Source organism: Phyllostomus hastatus, unplaced genomic scaffold, assembly GCF_019186645.2.
Source record: "Phyllostomus hastatus isolate PE091 unplaced genomic scaffold, TTU_PhHast_1.1 phas_contig_40, whole genome shotgun sequence".
In the NCBI taxonomy this organism is placed as follows: Eukaryota; Metazoa; Chordata; class Mammalia; order Chiroptera; family Phyllostomidae; genus Phyllostomus; species Phyllostomus hastatus.
The window spans coordinates 33,066,790-33,090,750 of record NW_025333872.1 but is presented as its reverse complement, the minus strand read 5'-3'; positions in this window follow the sequence as shown (position 1 = coordinate 33,090,750).

The window sequence follows — 23,961 nt, the reverse complement described above, 5'->3', positions numbered from 1 at the left end:
GTTATTCTGGCAATTAGAATGAATGCATTAATACTTAGAATAGTTCCTAGTAAGTGCCCCATACATGCTATTGTCAGGCAGGTGATCACAGAACTGCAAGGGGATTTCACATCAGTGTTCTAATTTATCTCAGCCACAGAATAAAAACTATTCTTTTAATGTAATCACAATGTACACTAACATTTCTAAGCTATTTATCAAAACATTAAGTTATATCAGTAAGAGAACTCAAGAGTGATATTTAAAGTTAACAGAACCTATTTTAGTGCAGACCTTCACAATGCTTATAGTATGGCAAACACTGTTGTAAGTGCTTTCAAATATTAACTCATGTCATTCTCAGAGTCACACTGTGAAGGAGGCATTATTATTACTCCCATTTTCCATGTGAGGAAGCCATTTCTTAGAGCAGTTCAGTGCTTTCCCAAGGTCACCCAGTAGCGACTGAGGTAGACAGAATACTGAGAATATCGAGAGGCAAAGTACCAGAGTGCTCCCGAGGACAGACACAAGTCCCCTGACCTGGGTCTGCAGCCCTAGCATTGCCACTAATTCGAGGATGTGACTCTTTGAATGAGGAGAATGATGATAACACTGCAGGGATTAGCCTTATTGAAATAGTTTCTTTTTAAAAAGTTATCCCCGTTTAATGAGGAAACCAGAGCAAGTAGCTGGGGACATGAGTACATGTGCAAACATCCTCAGTGGTAGTAAAATGTGCTGTCAAGACTCTGAGAGTGGGCATCACACATGGAGCAGCTGGAGGGTGTAAAGATAGCTGAAAGCCTTACCTTTATGTCGTGCCTGTCACTAACTTTAATTCTGATGAATCGCTTTTGAAAGATCTACAGCCACCATGAATGTGCCATATGTTAGATATACTCAGTATCTCTGCTAGTTATAAGTGTCTGGCCAATGATATTTATACCATAAATACAGCCTGGGTACAATAATTAAAGAGAACTAAGGTTAGAACATATGGACACATTCTGCTGTCTGAATCTTAAATATTTTGTTAATCGCAATCTGTATTTCAAGACATAGAATCTATCAGAGAAATAATTCAGGCAATATAAAAAATAAAAAAGAACTATAAACCCTGAAAAGATTGGTGAAAAAAGTTAATTCTGTAATCCAGGTTCTGCCTCTTGAATGATAATCTTGAATTTTTAGGAACAATATTCATCGATGTAGTTGAGTATCTCTGATTAGTGTATGATTACAGACTTTCCATTTAATTTTACTTGTAAAGGCAGTTTATATTTCAAGGTAAAGAGGAACAATTTGAAAGTACATATTGCAAATATTTTAAATTGATATGTGCACTATCTAGCCTATTTGGTTTATGATAGGGAAAAACAGAAATAAGATAAGAAGCAGAAAATTGAATTTTGAGTTCTATAACACCACAGATATAAACTACAGTGAGGGTGCTGGCTTTCTGTGTGAGAGAGCCAAGAGAGTTACCAATAGCCAACTTACTACACAGTGGAGAAGGAAATGCAGGTACTAGTTCGTGTCTTCTTCCCGATGGAGAACCCGTAGCTGAGGGAAAAGCAGCGAGGAGGTGGTGGCAGGCAGCTTGGAGTGGGCTGGGGAAGGCTTATCATTGTGCTCTGGGACCTTTGGAATAAAACTAGTGAAACTTTTAGGTGATTGAGGTAACAGTGACCACATTTACTAAATCCTTACTCTTTGTTGGGAATTTTGTTAACTACATACTTAATACCAATATTTCATTTAATCTGCACAAAAACCATGTAAGTTAGATACTTTTTAAAATGTCATTCTGAAGATGAGGAACTACAGTTAGAACTTTTAAACTCTTAATCATAGTTATTTTAAATTTATTACCCAATAATTTCAACATTGGGATCTTTTCTGAGTCAGACTCATTTGATTGCCACATCTTAGTGAGTTCTTCTTTCCTTATTTTTTGTGTGTTAATAATTCTTTTAAAATTAAATTCTGGACATCAAGGACAGACACACCGTACAAACCTAGGTAAATGGTGCTTCCACATAGAAATGTGTGTCTCTTCCACTGGGCTGTTACATGGAGACTTGAGTCAATTGTGAGTTTAGCTGGTTTGGGCTTTTGTTGTTGCTATGGTTACCATCAGTGTAGCACTACCTTCAAATTCTTCTAGTAATACTTGAGGGTAGGCACAGGGTGCTAGTGCTCCTTATCCATGCTCCTTATCCACCCCCAGCTTTTAGCCTTCCCTGCTGCTCTGGCACATGACAGGGGTCTTGTCCATGTCCTTGTTTCCTTCAGTGGGAGACTGCCAGGACTTAATCATTGGTGTCTGTGATCCTGGTAGTAGGCAGCAGGGGAATTATCTCTTATTTTGGTCCAGCTGCAAGCCGAGCCAAGCTTTGTGTCATTGTTGGGACTTTCTTAGTGAACCTGCCTTGCTTCCCATGGGAGCCGAACCCTACTATGGGTCTTCCTAGATCGTGGGTGAGAGAGAGTCTCCTGCCCCACCCTTAAAGGTAGGAGACCTATTATGGCTTTGTCTCAGGTAGTTTCCTGGTCCTACTCCAGAGAGAAAGGTCGTTATTTTTTATTTTTACCTTTTCTACCTTCATCTTCAAGCGTGCTTGGGAGTGGTGGTTTGTGCTGCCACTTCCCAGCCGGTTAAGGTTTTGGTTCCGTAGAGAAGGCATTGAACGGGGTTTATGGGGTTTATGCCTTTTCTATAATGGTGATGTCTCCTTGTCCAAACCTGCACAACCATGAGAGGATTTCTCTTGTTTCCCAACATGTCCCCACCCCTCTTAGAACCCCAGCAGAGGTCTGTGGAGAGGAGCTTGCAAAGAGCATGACTGTCCCTGGTGTCTGTCTCCTGGGGGTTCTGTACTCTTATGCTAGCCCACACTCAGACTTTATGAATAATTTGTTTAAAAGATAGATAAATTCACCCTGACTGGTATGGCTCAGTGGGTTGGGTATTATCCCACAAACCAAAAGGTTGCCGGTTCGATGCACATGCCTGGGTTGTGGGCCAGGTCCCTGGTTGGGATGGTGTGAGAGGCAACTGATTGATGTTTCTCTCTCACATCAATGTTCTCTCCCTTTCTCCCTCCTTTCCCTTCTCTCTAAAAGTAAATATATAAAATATTTTAAAAATAGATAAATTTTTTAACCACAACTATGGCACTTCCCATGCACTGCCATTGGGTTTCAGTGTGCGTATCTTCTGTGCATAGAGACACCTGTCTTCCTTTGGATTCTAAACTAGTTGAGCCCTTTGTTCTCTGTTAGGTTCAAGAAAAGTTATAACTTTATAGTTTACTTGGAATTGTTAGTGTGGGAGCAATGCTGTTTCCAACATTCCACAGCTTAGGCATAAGTATAACCCCCAGTTAATTCTTAAACTAATAATTGCACAGTTGTCTTAGGATATATTATTGCAGATGAGAGTGATGAGCCAAGGATTGAAGAGTGATTTACTAAGTAAATAATTTACTATGTACTCTTAGAAAAAGCGAGTATGGGGGAAATAGCAAAAGGAAAGGAAAGAAGCCCAGAGAACATAAAGTTTAGTGACACCTCGGACTTCTTGTTCATTCAGTGAACTCCAGAGCAGAAATTATATCTCAGGGTATATCCTGACTGGACACAAAGGAGCTGCGTTTGTGTAGTTTGATAACAGTTGAGCACTAGCTGCAGGCATCCTTGGGGTGGAACACAGACCACCAAGAACTTCTGTTTTCTGGTAACAGTTAATTTGCTCTACTGCCCAAAGACAAGCCCCTGGAGAGGGCAGGTGTGAATCATTTGCAGCAAAGTGTTCAGAGGCTGAGAAATGAACAGCTGCTGCATTAATGTATTGCTTTAACAGTACTAATGATTTCTTATCATGAATGCTCTTTTAATGATTTTTGTTTTGGTTACTTATTGATGGGACATTTCCTATGTCTTTTATTTTAAACTTTTTGAATTTGCTTGTTGCAGTTGGTGTTTCTTATAACAACCACCTGACTGCTGTTCATTTCCTCCAATTTTATAATTTTTATTATATAGTGAGTTAATACATTAGTTGTGACAGTTGATGCATTTTAATCCAGTTTTACCATTTGAATTTAATATTTCTGTTCATCATCATTTTTGTATCTTTCCTCCTTGTTTTCAGGCTTTTATTGGCCTCTAGGTTATAGCTTTATTTTTAGAATTTTTAATTATTAACATGCATTGTAAACTATTTTTTTCTGCCAAATTGAGAGTTAAAAACGAATTTGTATCTTCACTTGAGGACATATTTTTTTCATTGTCTTTAGAGAGAGAAGAAGGGAGGTAGAGAAAGAGAGAGAGACAGAAAGAGAAACATTGATTGCTTGCCTTCTGGTACATGCCCTGACTAGGAATCAAACCAGCAACCTTTGGGTCTATGTGACAATGTGTGACAATGAGCCATCCAATTGAGCCACACCAATGAGGGCTGCTAAATTGAGATTTTAATAGTTTCATCCTCTTAATAAACACAAGAACCTAAATTATTAAGTATTTATATAACCTATGTATGTTTTATGCATTATCTTAAAGTTCAGAGAAAAAATTATCATGAAACTTACATTTTCATGGAAATAACAAAGTTTAGTTATTTTGTTGTTATTCATTAAATTCAGTGATATGTTTATCTATTTCTGTGCACATTGATTTTATGTCTTTCCTATAGATTAACTATATAAAAATTAAACACATGCACTACTTGTTAATTTGTTCATATTCTTTTAGTGGTAAACTCTTAAAATTTGTGTACATGAAATATTTCTTGATTTTTTTTAACTCTTGAAAGATAGTCTAGTTGGATATAAAATCCTAGACTGACTTATTTTGCATCTATACTTTGAAGAGATTACCTCCTTATTTTTTGACACCTATTGCATCAATGAAAAGAGTGTTAGTTTGCTGTCTTTCAGATGCTTTTAAATACATTCTCTTTATTACTTATGTAATGTAGTCTCACTGTTGCATGCTCTAGGTTTAGGTTTATTTATTTATCTCCCTATCAGTCAGAGTGCCCCCAAATGAATCACAGTCTCCTGATTCCATACCCTTTGCAACATGATTTCTCTACCCATTCTATTAAGAAGTAGTGTCATACTCATATGTTTTTAATCTGGCCTGGCTTTGAGACTTGCATTGATTCACAGGATATGGCAAACATGACCTTGTGAGAGTTCCCATGCTGGGCCTCAGGAGATCTTGAACTTCTGTATTCTCTGTCATTGCATGAGCATCATGTGAAGAAGCTGATTCTGGGCTCTCAAGGATGAGAGACTTATAAATGACAAACAGAAAGCTACAGTCAACATCCACCACCAACTACCCCACATATAATTGAGATCAACTGGAAAGATCCACCCCAGTTAAGCTTCAGATGACTGAAACCACATATGAGCGATCTCATGCAAGATGAACATAAGAACTGTCCAACTGAGCCCAAACTAAACAAACAGATGTTGTTTTAAGCCACTAAATTTTGGAGTGGTTTGTTATGAAGAAAGGTATAAATGACATAAAAAATAGTGCTGGTAAATCAAGTGCTGTCATAACAAAAGCATAAAAGCTGGGCATTGGCTTTAGGACTATGGTGGATAGAGGCTGTAAGTGAAGAAACTGTAAGTACTAAATAGAAGAACTGTGAGAAACTTCTCTTAGTGTCTGGGAATATGGGGATCAGTGACTCAAAACTATTGGCAAAACTTAAGCCTTCAAAAGCTGAAAAGAAAAAATGTGCCACTATTTTAACAATCTACTAGAGTTTTAATTGCAATGACTCTTTTTTCCCCCCAAATTTCAAGTGGATTCTTTTAATATCCACCTGTACTTATTTCATATACATTTCCTCCTTAATTTTTTATCAATATTATATCTTAACTTACCACTCAAAGCATCTTAAAATATTTATGTTAAAATGTTTATCATATACTTTTATGAACTGACTATTAGGAGTTAATTTATGTTCTAATTGTTGATTTTTGTTTGTTTTTTCTGTTGATTGTGCATCTTCAAGCAATTCAGTGATGTGGACTCTGACCAGTGGTGTCTGCGGTGTTGTGGATGTGATGAACAAATTCACACGGACTGCAGAAGTCCTGTGGAGGAAAAGGGACAGTGTGGTCGCTCTCTGAGTAGAGAGTGCCCTGATCCTTGGCTGGACAGGCTTTAATTGCTTTCTGGGAGCATTATATCAAGGAAGGTTCTCATTCACTATGCACAGGTTTGCTTTAGGTGATTACTTTTTACAGATGACAAAGAAAAAGATGTTGCAAATGCAAGGGAATGATAAAGGTGATTGATGTGGTTACACTCTATCCTTGGGGTGGTTTAGGGTTTAGGACTTTAGGAAGATACTTAAAAAATATGCACTAAACATTTGTCTCAACTCAGGGTGAGGGAGTTTTAGCAAAAGCAAGTGTCAAAGCAGCATAGAAATAATGCAGGCCTGGTCCCCCATGGGAAAGCTGATATGTGGGCCTGGCTGCTGTGTGTATGCAGCCTTGTGCCTGTCGATTTCCCACACCAGGGCTGAGCTACATTTGCCATTGCCATGTGGATCAGTTCCCTATAATTCAGAATCTGGGTTTGCAGGTTCACTTTGATTGGAAAGGATTCTCTCTCTGTGTGTCCTTCTCCCTCCCTCCCTGCCTCCCTCTCTCCCTCCCTCTATTTCTGTCTCTGTTTCTCTCTCTCTCTCTCTCTGTCTCCCCTCTATCTCTCCTCTCCACCCTCTGCTTCTTCCTATATGATTTTCTGTTGAACCATATTCTGTAAGAACTAGCATCTAGAAGCAGATCTGTCATTTTGGTTTTCTACCTTGTGAATATTGTGGGCCCAGCTTGTTACAGAGCAGACATGGTTTATTTCTTATTTATGAGGCTGTGTTTATATCCTCCTATCTCTTCAGCCCACATGTTCCTATGAGCCCTAACACAGATGGACGTCAGCAGCAGTTGTTGTTGGCATCTTTTTGTAAGCTATGAGTAAATTAGACCTCAAGCATATGAAGGACTTTTTTGGTCCCTACATCTCCCCTCTGTAAATAAATCTGGGTCTACCACTGCCTTCTCCCAAACCTGAGAGTTTACAAGCCTTTGGCTGCATCCTCCTCACTGCTTTGTGTTTATTTTTAATTTCCTGGTTACCAAAAGTTTATATTTTACTAGATTATTATTCTTTTGATTTTTCTCTTTTCATATCTTGTTCTTTTCTCTTTTCATTTATTGCTACTATATGTATGTAGTTAAGTAGATTACAAGATAGTGAATTTCCTACACCTATTTTTCCCCATTTGTTCTTAGCATTTTCCTAAATTTAGAAAAAAAGAAAATACTTATTGATCAAATGTACAACCATGATTTAAATTTGAGCTGAAATTTTATCACAGAATCAAACTTTTTGTCTCTTAGTGATGTTACATCAAAATTCACTGTTCTAGTGGACAAAGCTCACAAAGGTTTAGAAGTTGTTTTAAAATGTTTCAAAATAGGTTGCATAATATTACACTTATCCTTCTGAGAGGTATCTTTATTTCACACAAAGCATCATGTAGAACCTCATTTGTCGGTGTTCCTGCTGTGGGAAGTCCTCAGAAGCACAGGGAGCCATAGTGTCTAGGGCCTGGGAAGTGGAAGTGTGCTAGTAAGAAGACTAACATCCACCCTTTCCCAGCACAATCTCACCCCAGGCTTGGAATCAGTCTAGGCTGGAGGCTGTACTGTATTCATGCAAAAAGGGCCATCATGTGTCAGTATAATTATACTGGTCAGTATAATTATAATGGTTATAATATTTTATCTTTTTTTAAAAAGGAATTGAACAGAAAAGACTATGTATAAGAACATAAAACAGCAGAGCAATGTAAAGATTGCTCATCACAGGAGGGAAGCTAATTATCTTTTTCAGTTTATCATTTGTTACTGTATTCTTGTGAGTGGACTGACTTTTGATGGTGTCATTGTGGTAAGAGAGAAGGTAGCTATTTTCATGGTTGCCAGGTGCTGCAGGAAGCCAAGGAGGCATCTGAGTCCAAAGGAGTGGGAGGAAAGTTTGGGGATGATGGAAACTTTCCATATCTAGATCACATTAGTGGTGGTATGGCTTATCAAGTATATACTTCACAAGGGACAGTTTTACTGTCTTAAATTATACCTCAACAAGCCTGCCTTAAAACATTTTTTAAGTTAGATTTACACAAGAGGAACCAGAATTCTGTAATACAGTTAGTTAGTTTTCCTGGCACAGTTGTGCCAGGTTCTCAAGTAATCCAAAAAGTATTGCTGCCCTGGAAGAGCTTACAATCCAGTAAAGAAGACAATATTAATATACATGAAATAATCAATACATTCATTAATAAATATTTGAGCATTTCTATATCCCTATACCATTCTGTGAGGTGGGTTATATAAGTCAAGACCAATAATAACCACCTATTTTTGTTAGTCATACACACATATTTACACATACATGTACATGTTACATGTATACGCATTTTCGTATGTGTATAGGTATTCACCTGCTAGGGTTGCCACACAAAATGCTTCGCACTGGGTGGTTTAAATAACAGAAATTTATTTTCTCCTAGTTCTAGAGGACTTGTAGAAGTTCAAGATCAAGGTGCTGTGACATAAGAGGAAGATCTGTTCTAGGCTTCCCTCCTTGGCCTTCAGGCAGCTTCCTCTCCCTGTCCCTCAGCAGGTCATCCCTCTGTGTGCACATGCCCCCGGGTCTTTTTGTTTCCAATCCCCTCCTCTTACTAGGACCCCAGTCAGACTGGACTGGGGCCACCCTAACTGCCTTGCTTTAATTTAATTTGCTCAGTAAATGTTCTGGCTCCAAATACAATCACGTCCTGAGGTACTGAGGGTCAGGGCTTCAACATATGAGCTTTGAGTGCGGACAAGTGGGCCTGTAACAACAATTATAAAGCTTGTTTTCCTCATGATAGTTAAATGAGAGAGATGTTATTATAAATATCTCACAGATGAAGTAACTGAGGCTTGGCGAGATTAAGAAAAAATACTCATTAATAATACCTATAATTTAATCTTTAAACAAAATACATACTTTATTCTGATTCATAACTCTATTCTCCCTTCTGTCACTATTTTCTTTAACCACAACACCTAATCTGAAAGTTTATTTTAAAATTATACATATGATTAACCAAGGTCAGTTGTATATTCAGAAGGGAAGTAAGGGTTAAGGTAATCAAGTATTATAGTAAAATCAATAGGAGAGCCTAATTATGCAGCTTTGTTGTTGTTTTATGTGTTCTAGGAAGCAGTTCTTTAAAATGTTTCACACATAATACACCATCACCTATGATGGTATCATAGGTGATTTCAAACCAATGACCAGAGTGTAATGTTGTATGGGCAAATTCCACACGGGATTTGGCTTTTTAAACTCAAATTAATTAAATGTGTATCTTAACATTTGAGGAAAACAAAAAATCTAAAGCCAAATATGCTATCATTCGCCTCCTTGGCTCTGTCGTCAGGCAGTCCTGATTAGAATCAAAGCTCTGTCTGCTACACGCTATTTAGGCAAATCTGTTAACACCTCTAAAGCTTAGTTTCTTAATTATAGAATATGAGATAATATTAGTTCTTGCATGCAGTGGCTGAGAAGATGAAATGCTTTCTAATTTATGAAAGCACCTAATTAGTTTTGTAGAACTTGACATGTGAGACTTTCATATTAAATGTCATTATGGTTCTATCACCCTTATTCCCATTTTCCTATTCACAGAAGGAGTATTTTGTAAACCCTCTACACTTAAACTTGTAGGACTCTCCCAGAAGGTACAATGGCATTTATTTAAAAATTAGACAGTAGTATGAATTGTAAAGGGTTACATCTAAAAAGAGAATCTATCAATATATGAAAATATAAATAGTGAAGTTATATATCACTTATAAAAATGTAAAGCTATTGAGAGATTGGGAAGTCATATAATTACTAAGAGGAAGTTAGAGACATGTAATAAATATGTACAATATTTATATATTAATATATTTAAATTTATATGAAGCCAAACTTTTATTTTAATAGATATATATTATATATCTAACCCAATTCATGTGGCATTTCAATGAAAGCAAAAACTCAAAAATGTGAATTTTTTAAAGGTAAATTTGTGCTAAATGCTGTGAAATAAAAAAGATAGTCTGAATATAGTTTTTAATCTACAATGTAAAAAGAAGATGTAAGGAACCCCATTGGGAATAATAGTTAACATTATAAGTACAAATCACATTATACCTTAAAAAAAGAAAAGCAAATTCAACAAAGGTAGATCTATTATTCCTGAGTCATTAATGAGGGAAATTGCCTTAGGTGTGTCAAATGCTCTGCCCAAAGGTCCATATCTGTATGTAGCAGGAGTTGGACTCAAATCCTAGATTCAAATCTGCTTCTAAGACCACTATTCTCACCACTTGGATCCGAAGATTAGGTCAGGGCTTCTTGCATACAAGCATTTAGCTGAGAGTTTGACAAAAATATATGGGTTTCCTTGCCATTATGGGAACTCCAGCAACCCTACATTCTCCTTCTTGGTTTTGATGGTCTCAGAAATAACATAAACACTTTGTGCACACGTAGATGTAGATAGCGACATGTGCATCCATAAAGCATGGCATAAATAATTTTCCCACAGTTTTTACTGATGATAAATCTGATTTCATACTTCAAGTTATTTTTCTGATTCCCAAGAACTTCCTGATATAATGAGATGGAGAAAATTGGATTTACATTGCAGGAAATTACTTGCCTAAGATGAAATTTTAGCCCCCCAAGTTTCTGTACAAAAACATGGATTATTAAATTGAATTTCAGGGTCCTTTTAAAGATTATCATACTGGTAGGTATTTTCTCTCTGCAGTTGGAAATCCACCTATGGGGAAGGCCAGCTTAAGTCATATGTGGATTTTTGCTGAGCAGGTAGATGGTGTCTCTCACCCATGTATTTATTGTTCACGGGTCAGCTGTAGTTGAAAAGTGGTTTTAGTGATAGAATGCACTTATGAGGTAACATTAGCAAATAAAGACCATCAAGAAAATGTCTCATGTTTGTACTGCCAAAGATAGGCTTTGGGAAACAGAATTTCCTAACTGAGCTTTTAATATTGTTTGTGCTTTGCTCTGGAATACTCGGTAAAGTGTGCTTTGGCTATGTAATCCTGACTAATGGATGCAAGAGCTGAGCGAGTTCATTACTGCATACTCTTATTATTAGCAAGCCAAGTACTTGGGATTGCAGCTTGCATCCTCTTGGGGAAGGTATTTTAAATCTCAATAGATTGTTAGCTTTAGCTTGTTCTTGTAACAACAGATTGAAACCCATGCTCTCCAATTAGATTGTCACTAATTGATTTGACATTTTGTTTATTACCTGCCTCATATGGATGGATTTTATTCTAAATTGTCCCCAAAACTAGGATAGGAAGAAAGCATATCATTTATTGGACAGCAAAACCCCAACACATTACTACCAAATGGTAACTAGGTTTCTGAATGATCAAAATAACTAACATTCTCCTTTTATTCACCTGCTGTAAATTTGTGGTGCCCTTCACAGGGCATCAAATCACTTCTAGATTCAGTTTTCTCATGATATTAATTGTTGGGTTATGGTAACCCATGGTATGAAAAAATAGCAAAATATGTACAAATATAAAGCAAACAAAATAAATGAACAGCAATTGAAAATAACCTGATGGTTTGAAACTGTATGGTCTTTAAAAATTGACTCTTTTCACTTCCCAATTTTGACAACAGAGTCTTGGGAGGATTAAGTAAGGACCTACATGGAAAGTGCCTAGCATCAAGCCTGAGGCAGAGTGGGCATGGGGTTTATTAATTCCTGTTCCTTCCTTTCCTCACCTCTTATCTGCTTTTTTGCCTTCCACCAAGGGTAACTCAACAGCAAAATAAATGGCTTTCTCATGAAACTGAGACCAATACCACTGCACCCAGAACTGAGCTAGCCATACAAAATCTCAAAATCTTTATGGGGAAAGTTATATTTATTAGTGTCAAAGTAGGCACACGCAACCTCTTGAACATGTGCAAGTTAGATGACAACTATTCAGCTATCCTAAGTTATGAGACAGACACATAATTTTCATTCATTTATAAAGCTGGCATCAATGATATTTATCCAACTAATATTTTATGTTCTATCTGAACAACTCTAGATACCTCCAGCCTTAGGGAATATAGTGTCAGTAAAATCTGTGGAAGTCACATCTCTGTATTGCTTTACTGTGGATCTCAGGTGAGGGAGTTCTCACACTGTGTGAAGCTCTATAAAAGACAACACTAAGCTAAAGAGGAACTTCACAAAATTGCAGTTGTAAATCACGCAGAACTCTACCTTCTTATCTAAATGTAGCATTCTTCAGAGGCAACTATGATGATATATTTATATGTGAATTTCCAGAGGTGTCTTTTGGGCCTCATAACTCACAAAATATGACTCAGTTACTTCCCTGAGGACTTTCTATCTGAGTTAAAATAAAATCATTGAGACGTAAAAAATATAAGTAGGGAGTTGTCAAATAACACTTCCTGAAGTCCTCACAATGATCATTTTTCTAGGAAAATGCCCCTGAGCATCCATGAAATCTTTTCAAATGTAATCTTATTTCTCAAATTCACAGTAAATGCATATAGGGACACTCTTTTAGCAGTGAATAACTATCAAGACGTATTTCTTATTCTTTATTTTAAGAACATGTTGATATTATATATTGATTCAATTTGAAATGATTCAACTTGAAATAATTCAACACTTTGCAAAAACCAACTAATTGAATTGACACTAAGGTGTTTGGGAAATAAAAAGATAATTGAAAATGGCCCTTCCTTGTCTGGGCTTATAGTTCAAAGTGAGAGACATACATAAACACAACACACTGCACAAGTGTAAATGCTTAGAGTTAAATGTGCCTTGTAATATGTGTCAGAAAAAAATGATCAATTCTGCTATTGAGATCTGGGAAGGCTATATATAGTAGGAAATTTTTACTAGAGGACATCCAAGGCAGTATGTTTTTAAACAGATAGAAGAGCATGAGTGTATGTTCAGATAATAGTGAGAATGTCAATACAGCAAAAATACTGAACCCCTGGGAGAAGAGCAGGAATTAAGACTAAGAAACACAGCTGGTGCTAAGACTGGACACTAGGTGGGCTAGAATACAAAGGGTTTTGAATGGAGAAGTTCAGTGATTCATCAGAAAGAACTATACAGAGAACCAAGATGATCAGACATTCCAAAAAGTCTTCTCCAGGGATGCTGTGAAATATGGTTGAGCTGGGGTGTGATTTATAGGCAAGATTGGAGGCAATTTTAGTAGCCTAGGCAAGCACTCCTCAGGCTTTTTAAAATGCGTATTCATATCAAAGAGAGACTTTTTCCTACACTTTCAAATATATATATATGTATATGTATGTGTGTATGTATTATATATGTATATATGGCATATATATATATAACCAACTTCTTACATGCATTATAAAATAATTCACAAACATAGAATAAAAATAAAATGAGAAAAAATTAAGTAGAAATAGAAGTACTACTACTATTCTCTTATGGTAATCCCAAGGATTGTCTGATAGCCCATTGGAGGCAAGAAAACACCTAAGCCAATGAAACTTAGAAACAGTCAAGTAGAAATAAGGTAACATATGCAGTTGTAATCATTTCTTAACTCCTTGCATACAGAGGAGAAGATCTAGGTCAGCCTGCTTCTAATTCCTGGGCAGTTGACTGTTTTTGTTTGTTTGTTTGTTTTTTATCTCAGATGATGCTTAGATTAAAGTGAAAGAAGTTCCCTATCTTTAATTAGTACAGCTCCTACTGATTTAGCATGGAAATCTTCAGAATCTCTTCAGAAATAAAATAACTTTTGTTAGAACTGTGTTCAAAGATAAAAGGGAGTAGAGAGTTTTCTGGCTGGATGTCATCCCCAATGATGTTTAAATATGACAACATGAGATTAAATATCTGTAGCCTTAGCTATTCTCTTGAGTAAACTAACCTGGCTGGATCTGATTGAAAGGTAGAAGACTTTCTTTTGTTTATACAAAGTTGCTTCCTTGGATATGAATGACTGTTAGGTCAGCAAGAATGGGCCACATGTCAGAGCAGTGGGAAACTTCTTTTAATTTTGCCACTGGTGCAACTCTGTGAAGAGTGTATGGAAGGATATACTGAGTTTTCATGTTTTCCAGAGAATCAAAGATAAATTGAGCAAAGTTAAAAATAAAGTTAAACCCTGTCTGGTGTGGCTCTGTTGGTTGGAGCATTGTTTCCTAAACTGAAAGGTTATGGGTTCAATCCCCAGTCAAAGCATATCCCTAGGTTGCAGGTTCAATCCCCTTGGTTAAGGTGCCTCTGAGAAGCAACCGATCTCTCTCTCTCTCTCTCTCTCTCTCTCTCTCCCTCCCACCCTCTTTCCCTCCCTCCCTTTCTCTCTCTCTCTCCCCCCACCCCCTTTTTCACTTTAAAAGTAATATAAATATGTTTGTGAGTGAGGGTAAAAAAATAATAAGTTTAAAAAAGTTATTCCTCATGGTTAAATATAAACAAGAACAGGAGTGAATTCAATAAAGTAGAGGCACATCATCCAAATAAGCATTGCCATTTATGTCCTTTCAGCAATTTCTCAGCCCTCCCCTAATTTATGTGACTTCTCTGTGGGTAACCACCCATTAGAATCAGCAGGTACAATTCACCAACACACCTTAAATTTCTTGCATGTTCCCCTTAAACACTTAATTCATGCTACCTAAAGCATTCAATGGTGAATATATATAAAACAATTATTTTAGATATTTGATGCATTTCTCTTCCAGGCACATTAAATGTACAACTCTGTCTTACTAATGCAAATAATTGTCTTTTTATTAAAAATTTTCTCAGGAAATTTTTAGTCCAAATATTTTTCAGGGGTATATCTCATTCTTGGGAGAAATATTTGGTGCAAATTGATTAGTTTCACTGCTTATTTCTATCTAGAAACTCTTATATGCATAAACTAGGATAAATAAAGTATGTTGATGAAAATATATAAGTATTGTTAAAATCTTAACTAGAAAATACCTGTTTGACAAAGGCATTGCAAGCCATATCACAAGGTAAGAAGTTAAGCACTTGGTGAAGTGGGAGAGAAAATATCACAATAAAAATCTTCAGTTGTAAAATCTGCCTTTATTCACTGAGTGTGGTAATAACATATAAATTAAAGAATAAAATGTAGGGGAAGCGGACCAAAGGGCTGCTGCTAGTTTGGTGAATGATGAGCAATCTAACCTCGGGAGCTTTCTCCAAGAATCTCTTCTGTGCATTTCCTTGTATTAATCTAGCACTTTCGCGCTCCTCTCAAGCCATGATACTTACTGTTTGGCCAACCAGGGGAGATAAAAAAAAGTGGATTTTTGCAGTGAGGAAAAATGGCTGTGGAAGTGGCGGGGCCATGGAGTAAAGAAGAACTGCATAACTTGTCTCATGATGAAATACTGCTGTCTGGCTTCTCGTCCCAGAGAGAAACGGTGTGGTGGCTGTACATGATGCACATGAGTGCTGTGTGTGTGTGTGTGTGTGTGTGTGTGTGTGCATGCGCATGCGCTGTTGGACTTAAAGAACTGGATTATGAGTTCAGAGTGGGGCCAGGGAAATCGTTGAAGGCTGTGTTCTAAGTGAAAAACTAGCTCTTTGAGATAAGTAGTTTATGCAAGTATATGTTTCAAGAAGAATATACTGAGAAATACTCTGTCAATTGGGATAAATATGAAACTATTAATTTCATTGGCAAAGAGAACATATCAAAGGCTTACTAGGAAAACCAGCATTTTGCAATTTTAAGGTTGAAGCAAAAGAATTGTACTCAATAGCAGCTATTTTCCAAAGTGTAATAAAAAATCATGTACAGCGTGTCTTCTGTAGTTTCTGCAATCTCAGCTGACACAATTTCTTGACATAATTTCTGAAGATTAGTGTTTTTATGAATATGGTTTTCTGATTTTAAAGTATTTAATTAACAAAGGACAAAACAAAAGAATTCAGTTCACATTAATGTTTACTCCTTCTACCAAAGATATAAGCCAAAAACATACCTCTCATAGCAGGAAAAAAAAAGGAAATTGCAAGTTATATACAATTCTAAATCAATGAGATATGACACCATGACACTGCAGTCTGCTTTTTCTCTCTTCACTTTCTAGCTATTTATTCTTAACCCCTTTCAATGCTTCTCATTGGGGTCATGGTCTTTTCCACACCTAATGCTTTGTATATGTTCCTCAAGGTTCCATTCAGAGCTCTTCCTTGTCTAAACCCTACACTTGATTTGCATCATCCACATCAGTGAGCCACCATGCATCCTGACTTCCAATCTTGTATTGATCTGTAGCCCAATCTTGTATCCATCTGTAGCTCAGCTTTCTTCTTTAAACATCACACCAGTACTTCTGACTACATAGCTTTCATCTTTACCTGGACATCTCACACACACCACATATCTCAAACAAAATTCATTACACCCCCAGGACTGTTTCTCCCTATATACTCTGTACTTTGATCAGTGGTCCTGCCATTGATCCAGATGCCCGTGCTATGAACAGAGTATTTATTTTACTCTTCTTCCTCCATCCTAATTTTTTACATATGATGCATTACTAACTTTAATTGACTCTGACTCTTTAACCTCTCCTGTACCTTTTCCTGCTCCAGTACTCTTTTTTTTTTTTGCTTTAGTTCAGACATTTTCCACCTATGACAGGCATTACAGGAAAAAAGGAAAATTTGACATGGTCTCATTTATAGAACACCCTCATAGAGCTCACAGAATGCAGAATGAAAAAACAAACTACACTGTAAATAAAATACTTAGAGTGAGAGGCAGAGGAGCCCTCACTGTTATTTTTGTAATTCTGCCCTGTTTGTCATTATTTCAACTTGGATGTCTCAAAAGAATCTTAAACTTGCTGTGACCATTATGAAAGATATTACCATCTGCCATGTAGCCAAAGCCAGAAAACTGGAATTCTATAAACCCCCCTCTTTTTTTACGGTCATATACTATCAGATACCAAATGCTGTCAATATTATCTCTTATGTATTACACAAATGTTTGTTTTTCTCCTTCTGCGCTATCACCATTATGTTAGAAAGCTGTCATTATCTCTAGCCTGAACAATTGCAACATAGCTTTATCTGTCTTTCTGTTCAATGCAATCTGCTACCAACTTGGTAGAAAGAATTATCTTATAAAAATACATTTATAGGGACATCTGGGTTTGAGTTATGACAGAGTGGCTGTTGTCAGTATGGCTCTCTAATTATAAACAGCTATAAAAATTATTCAGAATGTAAGAAGCAACTAATTAAAGGGATTAGATAAACCCAGCAAATGGCTTGGAAACTAGAGAAAGGGGAAGCTGGCTTTCCTTCTCCCTGCAGGTCAAATGGCAGTGTGGGCCAAGCAGAGGGCTTTGGTGTCAGTGGTAGAAAGACATTGAATTTGGGGCTGCTGGGATTGGCAGGCCAGACCACTGGAAGTAGGGAGATGGAAAATATTTTATAAATCTTCTTAGGGATTTAACTCCTGCCATTTTTCAACTCCTTTCAACTAACCTGGTATCATAACTTGGATAAAAATACTTAACAGTGTTCCATAGTCTTCTGGCTGGTCCTGGAAGGAGAAGCCAGTGGACTTTTTTTTAATTTTATTTTTTAACTATATACCTCCATGATCCCCCACTCAGTTTCCTCCATTATTAACAACTTGCCATGGGGTGGTATATTTCCCATAATTGATGAACTAATGTCGATACATCATTATTAACTGAAGTCCATAGTTTATATTGGGGTTCCCCTTTGTGTTGTACAGTTCTATGATTTTTGACAAAAGCATAATATATATGCCATAAGAGTATAAAAAAATAATTTTATACATTTGTCCTTTCCAAAATATCATATAGTTGGAATCATACTTTATGCATCCTTTTCAGACTGTCTTTGTTCACTTAGCAACACATTTTTAAAATTCTGTCTTTTTGTTTATTTCTCATATCACTGAATAATATCTGATTGTATAGATTTGCCAAGATTTGTTTATTCATTCACCTACCAAAGGGTTTCTCACTTGCTTCCAGTTTGGGGCAATTATGAATAAAGCTGCTATAAAAGTTTATACAGGTTTCTGTGTAGGCATAAATTTTCAGCTCATTTTGTTCAGTCCCTGGGAGTGTGATTGCTAGTTCCTATGGTAAGACTATGTTTAGCTTTGTAAGCAACTGCCAAACTACCTTACAAAGTGACATTTTGCATTCTCACCAGCCTCTCTTCCTGTTGTTCCACATACCTGCCAGCATTGGGTTTTCTTTTTTTGTTTGTTTGATTGTCTGGCTGACTTTAGCTCTTGTAACAGGTGTGCAATGGCTTTTCATTTTTTTTCTTGGTTTAAATTGTGATTTCCTAATGTCAGATTTGTTTGATTGTGAAACCAACATTTAATTTCACTGTTTTTCTGATTTTTTCCATTTTACTCTAATTCTCTAATTTTCTTATCTTTCCTTTATTTATTTTATGTTTTATTTGCTTTTCTGTTTCTAGTTTCTTGAAATGAAAGATTTAGTTATTGATTATGGATCTTTCTTCCTAATATAAATATTTAATGCTCTAAATCTCCATTATAGGCACTGATTTTTCCTTCATCCTGTATATTTTGATATTTTTTTCATTCAATTCAAAATATTTTCTAATTTTCCTTTTGATTTCTTCTTTGACTCATGATTTTTTAGAAATACATAATTTAATTTCCAAGTATTTGCTGGCTTCTTTTTTGTTTATGCCTACTTTTGATTTCTAAATTAATTCCATTATGGTTAGAGAATATGCTTTCTATTACTTCAATCCTCTTAAATGCACCAAAATTTGCCTGAAGACCTAGAATAGGGCCTATTTGGATGGTGGGAGCAGCTCTAGTCACTAAGGTGTCAGACTCCCACTGTCCGTCCTTTGAGTTCTATTTGCTTTTCCTGTATAAATACTTCTTAAATTTTTGCTTGGTTTGATCAATTTTTAAATCCCCGAAATTATTTTCTTAATTTTTTGTAGTTTTATATTTCTTTTTGGTCAGGAGAGGATTTGCTAACCTCTTTATCCACCAGAGCCAGTTTTCTATCCATGATGCTATTTCTGTGTGAATAGACAGTATTAACTCAACTTTGCTTTCTATGGGCTGATAATTAGACAGTGATTATTTAATCACATGAACTGGGTTTCAGTATGATTTTATATTGTCAGCTACTGGTGCATTTAGGAACTGGACATATCTTCAGGATATTTGTATTTCAGTGTTACTTAGGTTCTTGGCTAGTAAATCACAGTCATAATCATACCTTCAAGATGTGTGGGCTTTTGGCACAATATTATTCTAGAATAACAAATTAGTAACTTGTTTTGTCCCTTGATTCCTCTGGGATAATCTAACTCAAATTAGTTCTTTTACCTGTGTTTTCTCTCTAGGATTTCTGCTACTGTCCACACGTTAAGTGATAATAGCCTTCATTCATTTATGCTCCACAGTTTGGGAGAAAAACTCCATTTTACAGAACTAGGCTTCGCTCTTCTCAAATGTGTAAGAGCCATTATCTACAATAACAGTTTCTAAAGGATGCTCTGAGAAATGCTGGTCCAGTAAGGTCTCTGTTAAAACAAAAGTTACAAGTTCGAGCATGTTTGGGAAATGCTGCACACTGTATTGTGTTCTCGGGACTTAAAAATCCATGTTAGAACGTTGAAGTCTTTGAGAAGCCCCAGAATTATTAAGCTTGTTCAATCTTACATTTCTTAATCATAATTCAACACAGGACTTGTTTTTCATTTATCTATGTATACCATAATAAGTTAGTATTGTATGGAACACACTTTGGAAAAGTCCTTTGTGTGACTTTTGTTTATTAACACCCAGTTCACAGAGAAGATCAGAGAGGTAGGGCAGCTTCTCTGAGGTGAAGTGAGTAGTGAGTTTTGGATACAGCTCTGGTCCAGGCACATGTAGTGCCTTTGGAGCCAGAAATCCCAGATGTCGATCCAGTACTAAATACAGTGACAAGATTGCAATCCGCTCAGGTGTGATACAGACGTGCCCCTAACACCATGGATACTGGTGCAAGTAACTGTCAACACTGCATTTTCATTATTTAAAAGTACATGTATTCTTTGTGAGCATGTTTTTTCTTCCTCGCCTGTATTGCATTATTGATTTGTTTCACATTTAAATGGAAACAGTAAGCAATTGCTTTTGTTAACAAGAGAACATGCCTATTAGAAATCCAATTTAGCTTTGACTAGTTTGATAGGATACTGATAACCTTAAAGGTAAAATACAACACAACAGAGGATATAGCTTTGCTTTTCCACCCTCTCTAATACATCATTAGGTTTTATTAAAGTATTATAAAACTGTACAGAGTGAATTTTAGAATTAAACATGTTTCTAGTACTGAGGCAAAATTATATTTTCCAATAAATTAAAAAAAATTATTGTTATTATATTACAGTTGTCCCAATGTTTTCCCCATTGCCCTTCTCTGCCCTGCCTACCCACCACCCCCACGCCCACAGTCAATCCCCACACCATTGTCCGTGTCCATGAGTCATTCATACATGTCTTTTTGGTGTATCCCTTCCCATTCTTTCCATCATTATCGCACTCCTTCCTCCCCTCTGGTTGCTGTCAGTCTGTTCCATGTTTCCATGCCTCTGGTTCTGTTTTGCTCACTAGTTTATTTTATTTTCATCAAATAAAATTTTTAATATTAGCCACAAATGATTACTACTTCTCCTACTCACTGTGGACTCCAATAGGAAGTTGTTGAAAACATCTTTTGTTGTTGAAATGAGAGAGATTAGATTCACCTTTTTTTCTTTGAATAAATGATGTTATAGTACATCAACAGCATTGTTTTTTGAATGAAATTCACTGCATTATTATGGTTTCTACAAGAAGAAAGTTAAAATAAGGATACAAAATGTTGTCATACATACTTTAGGTTTAGATTTAACTTATTTACTCTACAGTGCTTATTTCAGAGAGCTGTTCTAAGGTCCTATTTTAAATATGATTTTAGTGAAATGTTTACTGTTTTCACAGTTAATGATATATTAACTTAGTTCTTAAAATATTTAACTTTAAAATTTTTCTTGAGGTTATATGTAAATAGGTAAAATTCAAGGTAAAGAAAGGAACACTGCACACATCCATGCACACATGCACACATCCGTACATGCACACGCACACCTATGTGTGCACACATGCACATCCATGCATGAATGCTCGCATCCATGCACACATGCACAAATAGGAAGACTGAAATTGATAATCTCCCAAACTCCTGCTAAACTATATGGTGTCTTTGAGATTAAAACAGGTGTTTTTTTTCCAAAAATAGTTAGCTATTAGAAAAGTTGCAATAGAAGTACACACCAATAGTGTGTACATTGTATACACCACAGCGTAGGTGGTGCCTCCTTAATGTGAAATCTATATACATCCATGGCCAGTTGGGGTTGCTAATTTTCTACTCCCTCACAACTAAACTTTGCACAGTATTTGGTTGATTTAACTCACTGCCCACCTTGTTACAGCTTTGCTTTAAGGGTGTTTTCTTACGTGAAGTGATTAGTGTTTTACTCTTCAGTATGCCCAGTCTTTTCTGCCCTGAGTATCAAAAGCCATCAGTCAAATATCTTTTTTTTGGGGGGGTCACAAACAAAATTCAGAATTTCCTGAATTCTAAACAGTGTCCTAGTTAGAGCAGTATGTAGGACTATAATAAAATTAAAGTTTATGGGAAACAAACACAAGAAATCTTAACAGGAAAGATCCAGGTGGTTCTTCCTGGATGTGATCATGCTTTAAGAGACTGTTTCTTTGCTTTGAACAGTTTTTGTTTCAATAGATACACAAAAAGCATTTCACATTGCCAAACAAAATCTAAATATTTCAGAGAGTTACAAAAATCAGTTCTTTAATCACTAACTTCAGGTTAAAAAGAAGAAATAACTTACTATGTTATGTTATTTATTCCAATTATCATGGCTTATCAATGTACTAAAAATTGTCAGCCATCCCTATCAGAAAGGAACTATAATTCATAAAACTAACTATGGATATGTAGGCCCCTCAGACATATTCAATTTGACTACTCCATGCACGGAAGTGGCCTGAAGTTTGATCACTGTAAGATATCTCTTCCCACAATCCCATTTGAAACACAGGACAGCGACCTTTAACACAGTCAATTTTTTCCCCCTAAGCCAATGACCTCTCATGTGTGAGGAAATAAACTAGCAAAAACCACAGTAGGTGCTTGGTTGTAATTATGCATGCAAAGTGTACCACCACTGTGAAGAAGCCTCTTCAAGTCTCTATGTTAAAAATCTAAAGTTTTCTATTTAAATTCCTTTGAAATTTAAAGTAATGTCAAGTATATACAGCTGTCCAGAATCAATTTAATTTAATTCAACAAATGTTTATATCAGAAGCGAATTTGAAATGCCATCGCTATGAGGGAACACCTGAGTTGCACCTCTAATTATCTGTGTTCCCTTAACCAGGCATTACCTTGATTTGCTCAAAGTTCCCATAGGATCCCAGACAGTGAGAAACTAGGGGGCAGAAAAGATCAGGGGGAAGGGAGCAAGGCTGAAGATAGTCTCCCTAGGGATGTAACCTTTGCTTACACTCTTAAGCTGTCTTGAACGTTGACCCATTGTCTGTGGTTTCCTGCATTACTAAGCACATTGTATTCTGTGGGGACCTGGTTTCTATCTCACCTAAAAACCTTGTTGTTGCTTGGCTGAACCAACCTTTGCTAGAATTAGAAAAGAGAATATGGTTGCACTGTACATAGGGGGCTTTCACCTTGCTCAGACCCATGTTTATTAGCAATGCCGATGTTCTGCATTCAGCCTCTCCTATTCCTTAATAGCAGGGTTTTGTTCTCCTTTCTTCTCACTTGCGCTTTTGACTCAATGTACTTGATGCTTACGGCCCTGTCTGTCCATTCTATTGCCTTTCTCCAGTATCATAAGATGTTTTTTATTTATCTGCATGCAAACATACTCAGTGCTTTTCTTTATTATGTAAGAACATTTCCTTGAGCTCATGTTACTCTCTAACTACTGCTCCACTGAAGCTAGACTGTTTAGAAGAGTTGCCTCTGCTTCGTGTCACACACATTTGCAAACTCTGATTCAGAGTAATTCAGTTTTACTATTTTTATTTGGCTATTTTTAAAACTAAGAAAAAGTAGGTTATAATGCAACAAATACCACATGCCAAAAACCAAATCTAACAATTACTAATTTTTGCTTTCCTTCACTTAACACTTTTCTAGAAAATAAATTATTTTAGATGGTTGCTCTTTGTGATTCTCACTATTTTCATTTCTTTTTCTCCTTTATTCTAGTATCAGTGCTTATCCCACTAAATGTTTATATTGGTCTCATTCTGTATGCCTGTATTACTAAACTATACTTGTATATGCATGTATATAAATATATAATTGATTTATATGTTTATAAGATTGACATAAACAAGATCATACTTTTTATCTATCTTCTTGTATTTTAGTTATTGTTGGCCATTCCCTTTACCACATGGATTTTAGAAGAAGCTTGTCAATTTCCATGAAAAAAGTATCTGGGCATTTCTGATTGGAATCACCTTGAATGTATAGATTAACATGGAGAAAATTAAAATCTTTGTTAGCTATATTCCTAAGGACTTTATAGAGTTTCTTACTATTTTAAGCAGAGTATTTTTTAGATTTACATTTGAATGGTTGTTACTCATATATGGGATGCTATTGATTTTTTACAATGACTTAATACCCAATAATTTTGATGAAAATATTAGCTCTAAT